Raw genomic sequence first — 11916 nt, 5'->3', positions numbered from 1 at the left:
CGCCATGTTGGAAGGGGGGTGGGTACTATATTAAGTCACCTGACCTCAGGAATTGTGGGACATGTAGTCCGTGGATCTATCATTATATTTCTGCAGTGGAGATTTACATTTATAATCTTGAGATTTCAGACATAGAGTTTAGCCCAGTCTGGTGGCTATTAAATCGTAATATCAGGTAAGCTTCCTTTTTAAGTAGAGCATCATCAACATCAAGGACTCTTCTATTATGCCCAATTGTGTGCAGGACTGTCCATTTAAAGTCCATCTCTGTATGCCCCTGATCCATAAAGTGTTGTACCATAGGAGCGGATGTGACTTTATTCTTAATGCGCGATCTATGTTGGGTGACTCGGGCATTAATTTGCTGGTTCGTTTTGCCTATGTACAGTTTGTTGCACATGCAAATGATTGCATAAACCACATTTTTGGTTTTGCAATTACTGAAGTTTTCATTTTTCCATTTTATATTTCTGTGGGTGAATTCACTGCCCTCGATCGTTGTGTCACACGACACGCAGGTGCCACACCTATGGTGGCCCGTGATCTGTTTCAGGCCCCATGCTGATAACAAGTCATGTTTAGGTTTTTCAACCCTTGTATCAGCACGAACAATCTGTTGTCCGATGCTTTTGTTTTTTTTAAAAGCAAAGATGGGCTTCGGAAATGGGCATTCCAGCTCTTCAAGCAAATGCCAGTTCTTAAGTATAGTCTGTCTGATTTGGTGGGCATGGGGGCCAAACGTTGTCACACACACCATTTTGTCTAGTTCCGGTTTGGTTTTGCATTCGAGTAAGCACTCTCGTGGAGTGTAACGTGCCCTCTTGCATGCGTGTTTAAGCAGTTTTCTAGGGTATCCCCTCGTCACCATCTCTTCACAAAAATTCTTTGAGTGTGAATCAAAATCTGTAATCTCTGAGCAGTTCCTCCTTATGCGGAGCAGCTGCCCATAGGGCAAATTGGTCCTCAAATTCCTTGGGTGTGCACTCTGATAGTGGAGGATGGTATTTCTGTCAGTCTCTTTCTTAAAAAGAGATGATTTGAGACGCCCTTCCTTACATTTTATTTCAACATCTAGGAACGTCATTGTAGCATTGTTTTGTTCCATTGAAAACTTGATGTCCGGATGCTTATTATTGAGCCACTGATGGAATTCAGTCAATTCGGTGTGACTCCCCTGCCACAGGAGCCACACGTCGTCAATATATCTGAGCCACTGTTTAATGTGTTTCTTGTATGGATTATTGTTCTCCACAAATTTGTTCTCGTACTCAGCCATAAACAGTACGGCCATCTCCGGCGCATAGGGACAACCCATGGCTGTCCCCTTGATTTGAACGAAGAACTCATCGTTAAAGCGAAAATAATTTTTCTTTAACGTGAGCTCAGCAAGTTCTAAAATGAAAGACGTGGGAACCCTGTGTGGTCGTGTTCTCCTATCTAGGTATAGCTCCATCACCTCTAGTGCTTCACTTTGAGGGATTTGCGTATACAATGATGTCACGTCCATTGTGACCATGATTTCGGTGGAGGCGTTAAACTCCATGTCTTCAATTTTGACCAGGAAATCTGTGGTGTCCTGTAAGTATGATTTAACAGTGGTCAAAAACGGTTTCAAGAAGAAGTCAACGTATTTGGACAGCGGTTCCAGGCACGAGTCACACCCTGAGACAATCGGTCTTCCAGGGGGCTCTGCTGGGTTCTTATGTATCTTGGGAAGCAGATACAACACGGGTGTGCGGGGGAATTTTTTCACAAGAAAATCTTTTTCTTTCACACCCACATACCCACCGTCATATCCCTTTTGGATCAAGTCCACAATTATTCCTTGGATTTCTTTTGTTGGGTCCACAGTTACTTTTCTGTACCAGGTTTGGTTGTTGACCTGGAGTGCACCTTCCTTCAGGTATTTGTCCCTGGGCCACAGAACCGTTGCTCCGCCCTTGTCGGCGGGCTTTACTATGATTGTGCCGTCTTCGCTGAGGCCCCTCAGTGCTATCCGTTGGTTTTTACTCAAATTAGGTTTGACAAACATGTGCTTTTTCTCAAGATTGTTAATTGAGGAAAGAACCACTTCCTCAAAAGCACGAATCTGTTTGGGAATATTCTGGTTGGGAATAAATGTGGACTTATTCCTCAGCCCAGTTGTTTCGTAGTTGTTTGTAAGTGGCTGGTTGTGAAAGAAAGCCTTGAGCCGGATCTTGCGGCAAAATGCGATCATTTCCATTTTAGTTTTAGTGAAATTTGGGCGTGTATTCGGCACAAATTTCAGTCCCAAGTTGAGCACAGATTGCTCATCCGCTGTTAGAATTTTAGTTGACAAGTTAACTACTGTAGATGGAGCCTCTATGATTTGTAGGAGTTTTTCCGGGTGCACATCTCCCATGGTATTTTTTGTCTGGGTTTGTTTTGCTGGCCTTTCCCTAAAAAAGAGACCTGTTTCTTGTTAGTATTACCTCGTGATTCAGGGCCGGACGAGTCAGATGAAGATGATGTCTCTGAAAAAGTTTTGAACCTGTTTCGTGATCGTCCCTGATAGTTATAAAGGGCCCCCCTTGCTTCAGCCTGGGAATAATAATCGTCCTTCAAGAACGGATAGGCTTTCTCCAAAGTAAAGGATTTGGAGTCCCTTTCGTATTGGGTAGTTTTATTGTTTATGGCAGTGTCTTTGAAAGACAAAATCTCTTTTTCGATTTTTTCGAGCAGTGCTTTGGCGTCAGTAACCAACTGATTATCCTGGATACTTTTGGTGACTTCCTCAATTTCTTCTAATTCCTTCAGGCACAAACGTTGAGCTGTCTCAATCGTGTGGACCATGAGGTCCCTACTACACTTAGTATTTATGCAACTGAAACCCTTTTTGTATTCCGCATCATCTGTGAAGATCACAGGCACATTTTTCACTTGAAGTCCCCAAGGGATGGTACCACCCTTCAGGTGCCTCAAAAGAAAATGGCCGTGTAGTTCGGTTCGAATATGTTTTTTACTGAGTCTGATTAGTTTATCAGATTCATTTTGTTGCTGTGCGGTGGTGCTTAAGGCGATGTTGGAAAATGGAGCAGAGGCTATTAAAGACTGAATGTGATTTTCAGTGAACGACAGGGTGTCTTTCTCGGACATATCTAGGAGGGGCGAGACCGTCCCTCCACTTGATCGAATCTTAATGAGTTAAGTGCACGTATTACTTTTAGTGCCCTTACAACTCTCGCGGGCATTCACCCGCCCTAAACTGTTGTAAACAGGGAGTTAGGTCCTGGGACGTACGGGCAGCTGGACCATATGTAAATCTTAGAAAAAACGCAGTGCTGTCCGTACAAATACTTTGCAACGTCTCCTTAATTAGAGAAACAAATCACCTATTGATTGAGGATTTGTATGGTATTTTTATTTATACCTTATGAATTATTGATTTTCAAACAACAAATAGTTTGACAAAAAAGACATCCCATATATACACCGTTATTCAAAAACTAAACAGTACAAAATTATGATACTACTACATAAAACATAAAGCAAAACATTTCATATGTACATTTCATATGTACATTTGCACAATATTCAAATTTGGTCAATATCATATATACATTACCAAAATGTCCACATTATTGATGCAATTCCAATCAAGGAATGGTGAACACAATTAAGAAAAATCAAGAGAAAATCAACTGGAGAACAGATGAATCAGTAACATGCACAATATTAATCAGTGAAAGAAAAGAATACACTGAATCAATGTTTCAGTCATTCAAGAGTGCTATTCTCCAATAGGCCGACGCGTTTCGAACTCGAAATATGAATTAACGTGTTCTCATCAGGGCTGTGGGATTTTCCTGTTTGATTTTGTGCAAAAATAAAGAGAAAAATATATACATAAGTTCCTGAATTAAAAGGCCTCTATAAAATGCTCCAATGTGAACTGTAATTGCAATGGGGTTACCTTACAAAAGGCCGTCGCACTTTTTCTATAGGGTTTCAGTTGGGGGGGTTCAGTTACTTGTTGTGGTCCCTGCCGGGGTTTCTGAAAGAGGGACAATTTGTGCCAGGATAAAGTCAGTTTGTGATGCCAAAAGCGTGCACCATTTTATAGACATTTGTGACATTTACTACCTGAAGATGTTTGCGTGGAGCATCTCAGGTAATTACACAGGGGACTTGTAGCGTGCCCACCGGTGCCAGTTGCGAACCTAAAGGGTTAAAATGAGGTGGAATGTAAAAGACACTCGTTTCTTGCTGAACCAGGTGTGCAAAGTTTTAACTAAGCAACGCATGTACCTGCGCTTGGGTTCGCGTGTTTTCAAAACCTCCGTCGGTTATACCGGTGTTTCACAAATGATTTTCAGGCAGATCAGCGTGGTTTCATGCAGTGTGGGACCTGTAAGCGGCAACATAGAATGTTTATACCATCATTTCCAATAAGCGCTGACTTCTTGACTCACATTATCATAATGCAAGGCAACAATTATTCTCAACAGGCAGACGTTCGTACCTTGAATTCAGGTCACGTATTTAGAACTGCTTGTTGCAAGTTTAGGGCTGCATCACTGAAGACCAATTCGGAACGTGATCAAATCTGCAGGAAAAAACGGGCGCTCAGTCACTAACTGATTTGTTTATAAAACATCCCGGATTCAAAAAGCGGTAGCGGTTACTAGAGTTCAATTACCTTTTAGCTTTGTGTTAAAGGCTCCCCTTCCAAGTGCTGGCGACCAAACATCAATGCGCCATGTTGGAAGGGGGGTGGGTACTATATTAAGTCACCTGACCTCAGGAATTGTGGGACATGTAGTCCGTGGATCTATCATTATATTTCTGCAGTGGAGATTTACATTTATAATCTTGAGATTTCAGACATAGAGTTTAGCCCAGTCTGGTGGCTATTAAATCGTAATATCAGGTAAGCTTCCTTTTTAAGTAGAGCATCATCAACATCAAGGACTCTTCTATTATGCCCAATTGTGTGCAGGACTGTCCATTTAAAGTCCATCTCTGTATGCCCCTGATCCATAAAGTGTTGTACCATAGGAGCGGATGTGACTTTATTCTTAATGCGCGATCTATGTTGGGTGACTCGGGCATTAATTTGCTGGTTCGTTTTGCCTATGTACAGTTTGTTGCACATGCAAATGATTGCATAAACCACATTTTTGGTTTTGCAATCATTTGCATGTGCAACAAACTGTACATAGGCAAAACGAACCAGCAAATTAATGCCCGAGTCACCCAACATAGATCGCGCATTAAGAATAAAGTCACATCCGCTCCTATGGTACAACACTTTATGGATCAGGGGCATACAGAGATGGACTTTAAATGGACAGTCCTGCACACAATTGGGCATAATAGAAGAGTCCTTGATGTTGATGATGCTCTACTTAAAAAGGAAGCTTACCTGATATTACGATTTAATAGCCACCAGACTGGGCTAAACTCTATGTCTGAAATCTCAAGATTATAAATGTAAATCTCCACTGCAGAAATATAATGATAGATCCACGGACTACATGTCCCACAATTCCTGAGGTCAGGTGACTTAATATAGTACCCACCCCCCTTCCAACATGGCGCATTGATGTTTGGTCGCCAGCACTTGGAAGGGGAGCCTTTAACACAAAGCTAAAAGGTAATTGAACTCTAGTAACCGCTACCGCTTTTTGAATCCGGGATGTTTTATAAACAAATCAGTTAGTGACTGAGCGCCCGTTTTTTCCTGCAGATTTGATCACGTTCCGAATTGGTCTTCAGTGATGCAGCCCTAAACTTGCAACAAGCAGTTCTAAATACGTGACCTGAATTCAAGGTACGAACGTCTGCCTGTTGAGAATAATTGTTGCCTTGCATTATGATAATGTGAGTCAAGAAGTCAGCGCTTATTGGAAATGATGGTATAAACATTCTATGTTGCCGCTTACAGGTCCCACACTGCATGAAACCACGCTGATCTGCCTGAAAATAATTTGTGAAACACCGGTATAACCGACGGAGGTTTTGAAAACACGCGAACCCAAGCGCAGGTACATGCGTTGCTTAGTTAAAACTTTGCACACCTGGTTCAGCAAGAAACGAGTGTCTTTTACATTCCACCTCATTTTAACCCTTTAGGTTCGCAACTGGCACCGGTGGGCACGCTACAAGTCCCCTGTGTAATTACCTGAGATGCTCCACGCAAACATCTTCAGGTAGTAAATGTCACAAATGTCTATAAAATGGTGCACGCTTTTGGCATCACAAACTGACTTTATCCTGGCACAAATTGTCCCTCTTTCAGAAACCCCGGCAGGGACCACAACAAGTAACTGAACCCCCCCAACTGAAACCCTATAGAAAAAGTGCGACGGCCTTTTGTAAGGTAACCCCATTGCAATTACAGTTCACATTGGAGCATTTTATAGAGGCCTTTTAATTCAGGAACTTATGTATATATTTTTCTCTTTATTTTTGCACAAAATCAAACAGGAAAATCCCACAGCCCTGATGAGAACACGTTAATTCATATTTCGAGTTCGAAACGCGTCGGCCTATTGGAGAATAGCACTCTTGAATGACTGAAACATTGATTCAGTGTATTCTTTTCTTTCACTGATTAATATTGTGCATGTTACTGATTCATCTGTTCTCCAGTTGATTTTCTCTTGATTTTTCTTAATTGTGTTCACCATTCCTTGATTGGAATTGCATCAATAATGTGGACATTTTGGTAATGTATATATGATATTGACCAAATTTGAATATTGTGCAAATGTACATATGAAATGTACATATGAAATGTTTTGCTTTATGTTTTATGTAGTAGTATCATAATTTTGTACTGTTTAGTTTTTGAATAACGGTGTATATATGGGATGTCTTTTTTGTCAAACTATTTGTTGTTTGAAAATCAATAATTCATAAGGTATAAATAAAAATACCATACAAATCCTCAATCAATAGGTGATTTGTTTCTCTAATTAAGGAGACGTTGCAAAGTATTTGTACGGACAGCACTGCGTTTTTTCTAAGATTTACATATGGTCCAGCTGCCCGTACGTCCCAGGACCTAACTCCCTGTTTACAACAGTTTAGGGCGGGTGAATGCCCGCGAGAGTTGTAAGGGCACTAAAAGTAATACGTGCACTTAACTCATTAAGATTCGATCAAGTGGAGGGACGGTCTCGCCCCTCCTAGATATGTCCGAGAAAGACACCCTGTCGTTCACTGAAAATCACATTCAGTCTTTAATAGCCTCTGCTCCATTTTCCAACATCGCCTTAAGCACCACCGCACAGCAACAAAATGAATCTGATAAACTAATCAGACTCAGTAAAAAACATATTCGAACCGAACTACACGGCCATTTTCTTTTGAGGCACCTGAAGGGTGGTACCATCCCTTGGGGACTTCAAGTGAAAAATGTGCCTGTGATCTTCACAGATGATGCGGAATACAAAAAGGGTTTCAGTTGCATAAATACTAAGTGTAGTAGGGACCTCATGGTCCACACGATTGAGACAGCTCAACGTTTGTGCCTGAAGGAATTAGAAGAAATTGAGGAAGTCACCAAAAGTATCCAGGATAATCAGTTGGTTACTGACGCCAAAGCACTGCTCGAAAAAATCGAAAAAGAGATTTTGTCTTTCAAAGACACTGCCATAAACAATAAAACTACCCAATACGAAAGGGACTCCAAATCCTTTACTTTGGAGAAAGCCTATCCGTTCTTGAAGGACGATTATTATTCCCAGGCTGAAGCAAGGGGGGCCCTTTATAACTATCAGGGACGATCACGAAACAGGTTCAAAACTTTTTCAGAGACATCATCTTCATCTGACTCGTCCGGCCCTGAATCACGAGGTAATACTAACAAGAAACAGGTCTCTTTTTTAGGGAAAGGCCAGCAAAACAAACCCAGACAAAAAATACCATGGGAGATGTGCACCCGGAAAAACTCCTACAAATCATAGAGGCTCCATCTACAGTAGTTAACTTGTCAACTAAAATTCTAACAGCGGATGAGCAATCTGTGCTCAACTTGGGACTGAAATTTGTGCCGAATACACGCCCAAATTTCACTAAAACTAAAATGGAAATGATCGCATTTTGCCGCAAGATCCGGCTCAAGGCTTTCTTTCACAACCAGCCACTTACAAACAACTACGAAACAACTGGGCTGAGGAATAAGTCCACATTTATTCCCAACCAGAATATTCCCAAACAGATTCGTGCTTTTGAGGAAGTGGTTCTTTCCTCAATTAACAATCTTGAGAAAAAGCACATGTTTGTCAAACCTAATTTGAGTAAAAACCAACGGATAGCACTGAGGGGCCTCAGCGAAGACGGCACAATCATAGTAAAGCCCGCCGACAAGGGCGGAGCAACGGTTCTGTGGCCCAGGGACAAATACCTGAAGGAAGGTGCACTCCAGGTCAACAACCAAACCTGGTACAGAAAAGTAACTGTGGACCCAACAAAAGAAATCCAAGGAATAATTGTGGACTTGATCCAAAAGGGATATGACGGTGGGTATGTGGGTGTGAAAGAAAAAGATTTTCTTGTGAAAAAATTCCCCCGCACACCCGTGTTGTATCTGCTTCCCAAGATACATAAGAACCCAGCAGAGCCCCCTGGAAGACCGATTGTCTCAGGGTGTGACTCGTGCCTGGAACCGCTGTCCAAATACGTTGACTTCTTCTTGAAACCGTTTTTGACCACTGTTAAATCATACTTACAGGACACCACAGATTTCCTGGTCAAAATTGAAGACATGGAGTTTAACGCCTCCACCGAAATCATGGTCACAATGGACGTGACATCATTGTATACGCAAATCCCTCAAAGTGAAGCACTAGAGGTGATGGAGCTATACCTAGATAGGAGAACACGACCACACAGGGTTCCCACGTCTTTCATTTTAGAACTTGCTGAGCTCACGTTAAAGAAAAATTATTTTCGCTTTAACGATGAGTTCTTCGTTCAAATCAAGGGGACAGCCATGGGTTGTCCCTATGCGCCGGAGATGGCCGTACTGTTTATGGCTGAGTACGAGAACAAATTTGTGGAGAACAATAATCCATACAAGAAACACATTAAACAGTGGCTCAGATATATTGACGACGTGTGGCTCCTGTGGCAGGGGAGTCACACCGAATTGACTGAATTCCATCAGTGGCTCAATAATAAGCATCCGGACATTAAGTTTTCAATGGAACAAAACAATGCTACAATGACGTTCCTAGATGTTGAAATAAAATGTAAGGAAGGGCGTCTCAAATCATCTCTTTTTAAGAAAGAGACTGACAGAAATACCATCCTCCACTATCAGAGTGCACACCCAAGGAATTTGAGGACCAATTTGCCCTATGGGCAGCTGCTCCGCATAAGGAGGAACTGCTCAGAGATTACAGATTTTGATTCACACTCAAAGAATTTTTGTGAAGAGATGGTGACGAGGGGATACCCTAGAAAACTGCTTAAACACGCATGCAAGAGGGCACGTTACACTCCACGAGAGTGCTTACTCGAATGCAAAACCAAACCGGAACTAGACAAAATGGTGTGTGTGACAACGTTTGGCCCCCATGCCCACCAAATCAGACAGACTATACTTAAGAACTGGCATTTGCTTGAAGAGCTGGAATGCCCATTTCCGAAGCCCATCTTTGCTTTTAAAAAAAACAAAAGCATCGGACAACAGATTGTTCGTGCTGATACAAGGGTTGAAAAACCTAAACATGACTTGTTATCAGCATGGGGCCTGAAACAGATCACGGGCCACCATAGGTGTGGCACCTGCGTGTCGTGTGACACAACGATCGAGGGCAGTGAATTCACCCACAGAAATATAAAATGGAAAAATGAAAACTTCAGTAATTGCAAAACCAAAAATGTGGTTTATGCAATCATTTGCATGTGCAACAAACTGTACATAGGCAAAACGAACCAGCAAATTAATGCCCGAGTCACCCAACATAGATCGCGCATTAAGAATAAAGTCACATCCGCTCCTATGGTACAACACTTTATGGATCAGGGGCATACAGAGATGGACTTTAAATGGACAGTCCTGCACACAATTGGGCATAATAGAAGAGTCCTTGATGTTGATGATGCTCTACTTAAAAAGGAAGCTTACCTGATATTACGATTTAATAGCCACCAGACTGGGCTAAACTCTATGTCTGAAATCTCAAGATTATAAATGTAAATCTCCACTGCAGAAATATAATGATAGATCCACGGACTACATGTCCCACAATTCCTGAGGTCAGGTGACTTAATATAGTACCCACCCCCCTTCCAACATGGCGCATTGATGTTTGGTCGCCAGCACTTGGAAGGGGAGCCTTTAACACAAAGCTAAAAGGTAATTGAACTCTAGTAACCGCTACCGCTTTTTGAATCCGGGATGTTTTATAAACAAATCAGTTAGTGACTGAGCGCCCGTTTTTTCCTGCAGATTTGATCACGTTCCGAATTGGTCTTCAGTGATGCAGCCCTAAACTTGCAACAAGCAGTTCTAAATACGTGACCTGAATTCAAGGTACGAACGTCTGCCTGTTGAGAATAATTGTTGCCTTGCATTATGATAATGTGAGTCAAGAAGTCAGCGCTTATTGGAAATGATGGTATAAACATTCTATGTTGCCGCTTACAGGTCCCACACTGCATGAAACCACGCTGATCTGCCTGAAAATAATTTGTGAAACACCGGTATAACCGACGGAGGTTTTGAAAACACGCGAACCCAAGCGCAGGTACATGCGTTGCTTAGTTAAAACTTTGCACACCTGGTTCAGCAAGAAACGAGTGTCTTTTACATTCCACCTCATTTTAACCCTTTAGGTTCGCAACTGGCACCGGTGGGCACGCTACAAGTCCCCTGTGTAATTACCTGAGATGCTCCACGCAAACATCTTCAGGTAGTAAATGTCACAAATGTCTATAAAATGGTGCACGCTTTTGGCATCACAAACTGACTTTATCCTGGCACAAATTGTCCCTCTTTCAGAAACCCCGGCAGGGACCACAACAAGTAACTGAACCCCCCCAACTGAAACCCTATAGAAAAAGTGCGACGGCCTTTTGTAAGGTAACCCCATTGCAATTACAGTTCACATTGGAGCATTTTATAGAGGCCTTTTAATTCAGGAACTTATGTATATATTTTTCTCTTTATTTTTGCACAAAATCAAACAGGAAAATCCCACAGCCCTGATGAGAACACGTTAATTCATATTTCGAGTTCGAAACGCGTCGGCCTATTGGAGAATAGCACTCTTGAATGACTGAAACATTGATTCAGTGTATTCTTTTCTTTCACTGATTAATATTGTGCATGTTACTGATTCATCTGTTCTCCAGTTGATTTTCTCTTGATTTTTCTTAATTGTGTTCACCATTCCTTGATTGGAATTGCATCAATAATGTGGACATTTTGGTAATGTATATATGATATTGACCAAATTTGAATATTGTGCAAATGTACATATGAAATGTACATATGAAATGTTTTGCTTTATGTTTTATGTAGTAGTATCATAATTTTGTACTGTTTAGTTTTTGAATAACGGTGTATATATGGGATGTCTTTTTTGTCAAACTATTTGTTGTTTGAAAATCAATAATTCATAAGGTATAAATAAAAATACCATACAAATCCTCAATCAATAGGTGATTTGTTTCTCTAATTAAGGAGACGTTGCAAAGTATTTGTACGGACAGCACTGCGTTTTTTCTAAGATTTACATATGGTCCAGCTGCCCGTACGTCCCAGGACCTAACTCCCTGTTTACAACAGTTTAGGGCGGGTGAATGCCCGCGAGAGTTGTAAGGGCACTAAAAGTAATACGTGCACTTAACTCATTAAGATTCGATCAAGTGGAGGGACGGTCTCGCCCCTCCTAGATATGTCCGAGAAAGACACCCTGTCGTTCACTGAAAATCACA

General features: G+C 41.5%; 1 long non-coding RNA gene across 1 annotated transcript; it reads right to left on the bottom strand.

The window, feature by feature from the left end:
- Nucleotides 1–4268: 4268 nt before the first annotated feature.
- Nucleotides 4269–4716, bottom strand: LOC147696784 (uncharacterized). The gene is made up of 3 exons (XR_015299118.1): nucleotides 4661–4716; nucleotides 4484–4567; nucleotides 4269–4369 (listed from the first exon to the last, which is right to left on the bottom strand). It is a non-coding gene; the product is annotated as an uncharacterized LOC147696784 (long non-coding RNA).
- Between the last annotated feature and the right edge of the window lie 7200 nt (nucleotides 4717–11916).

Source organism: Lissotriton vulgaris, chromosome 8 (genome assembly GCF_964263255.1).
Source record: "Lissotriton vulgaris chromosome 8, aLisVul1.2, whole genome shotgun sequence".
Lineage (NCBI taxonomy): Eukaryota > Metazoa > Chordata > Amphibia > Caudata > Salamandridae > Lissotriton > Lissotriton vulgaris.
This window is presented reverse-complemented; position numbering and strand designations above follow the sequence as displayed.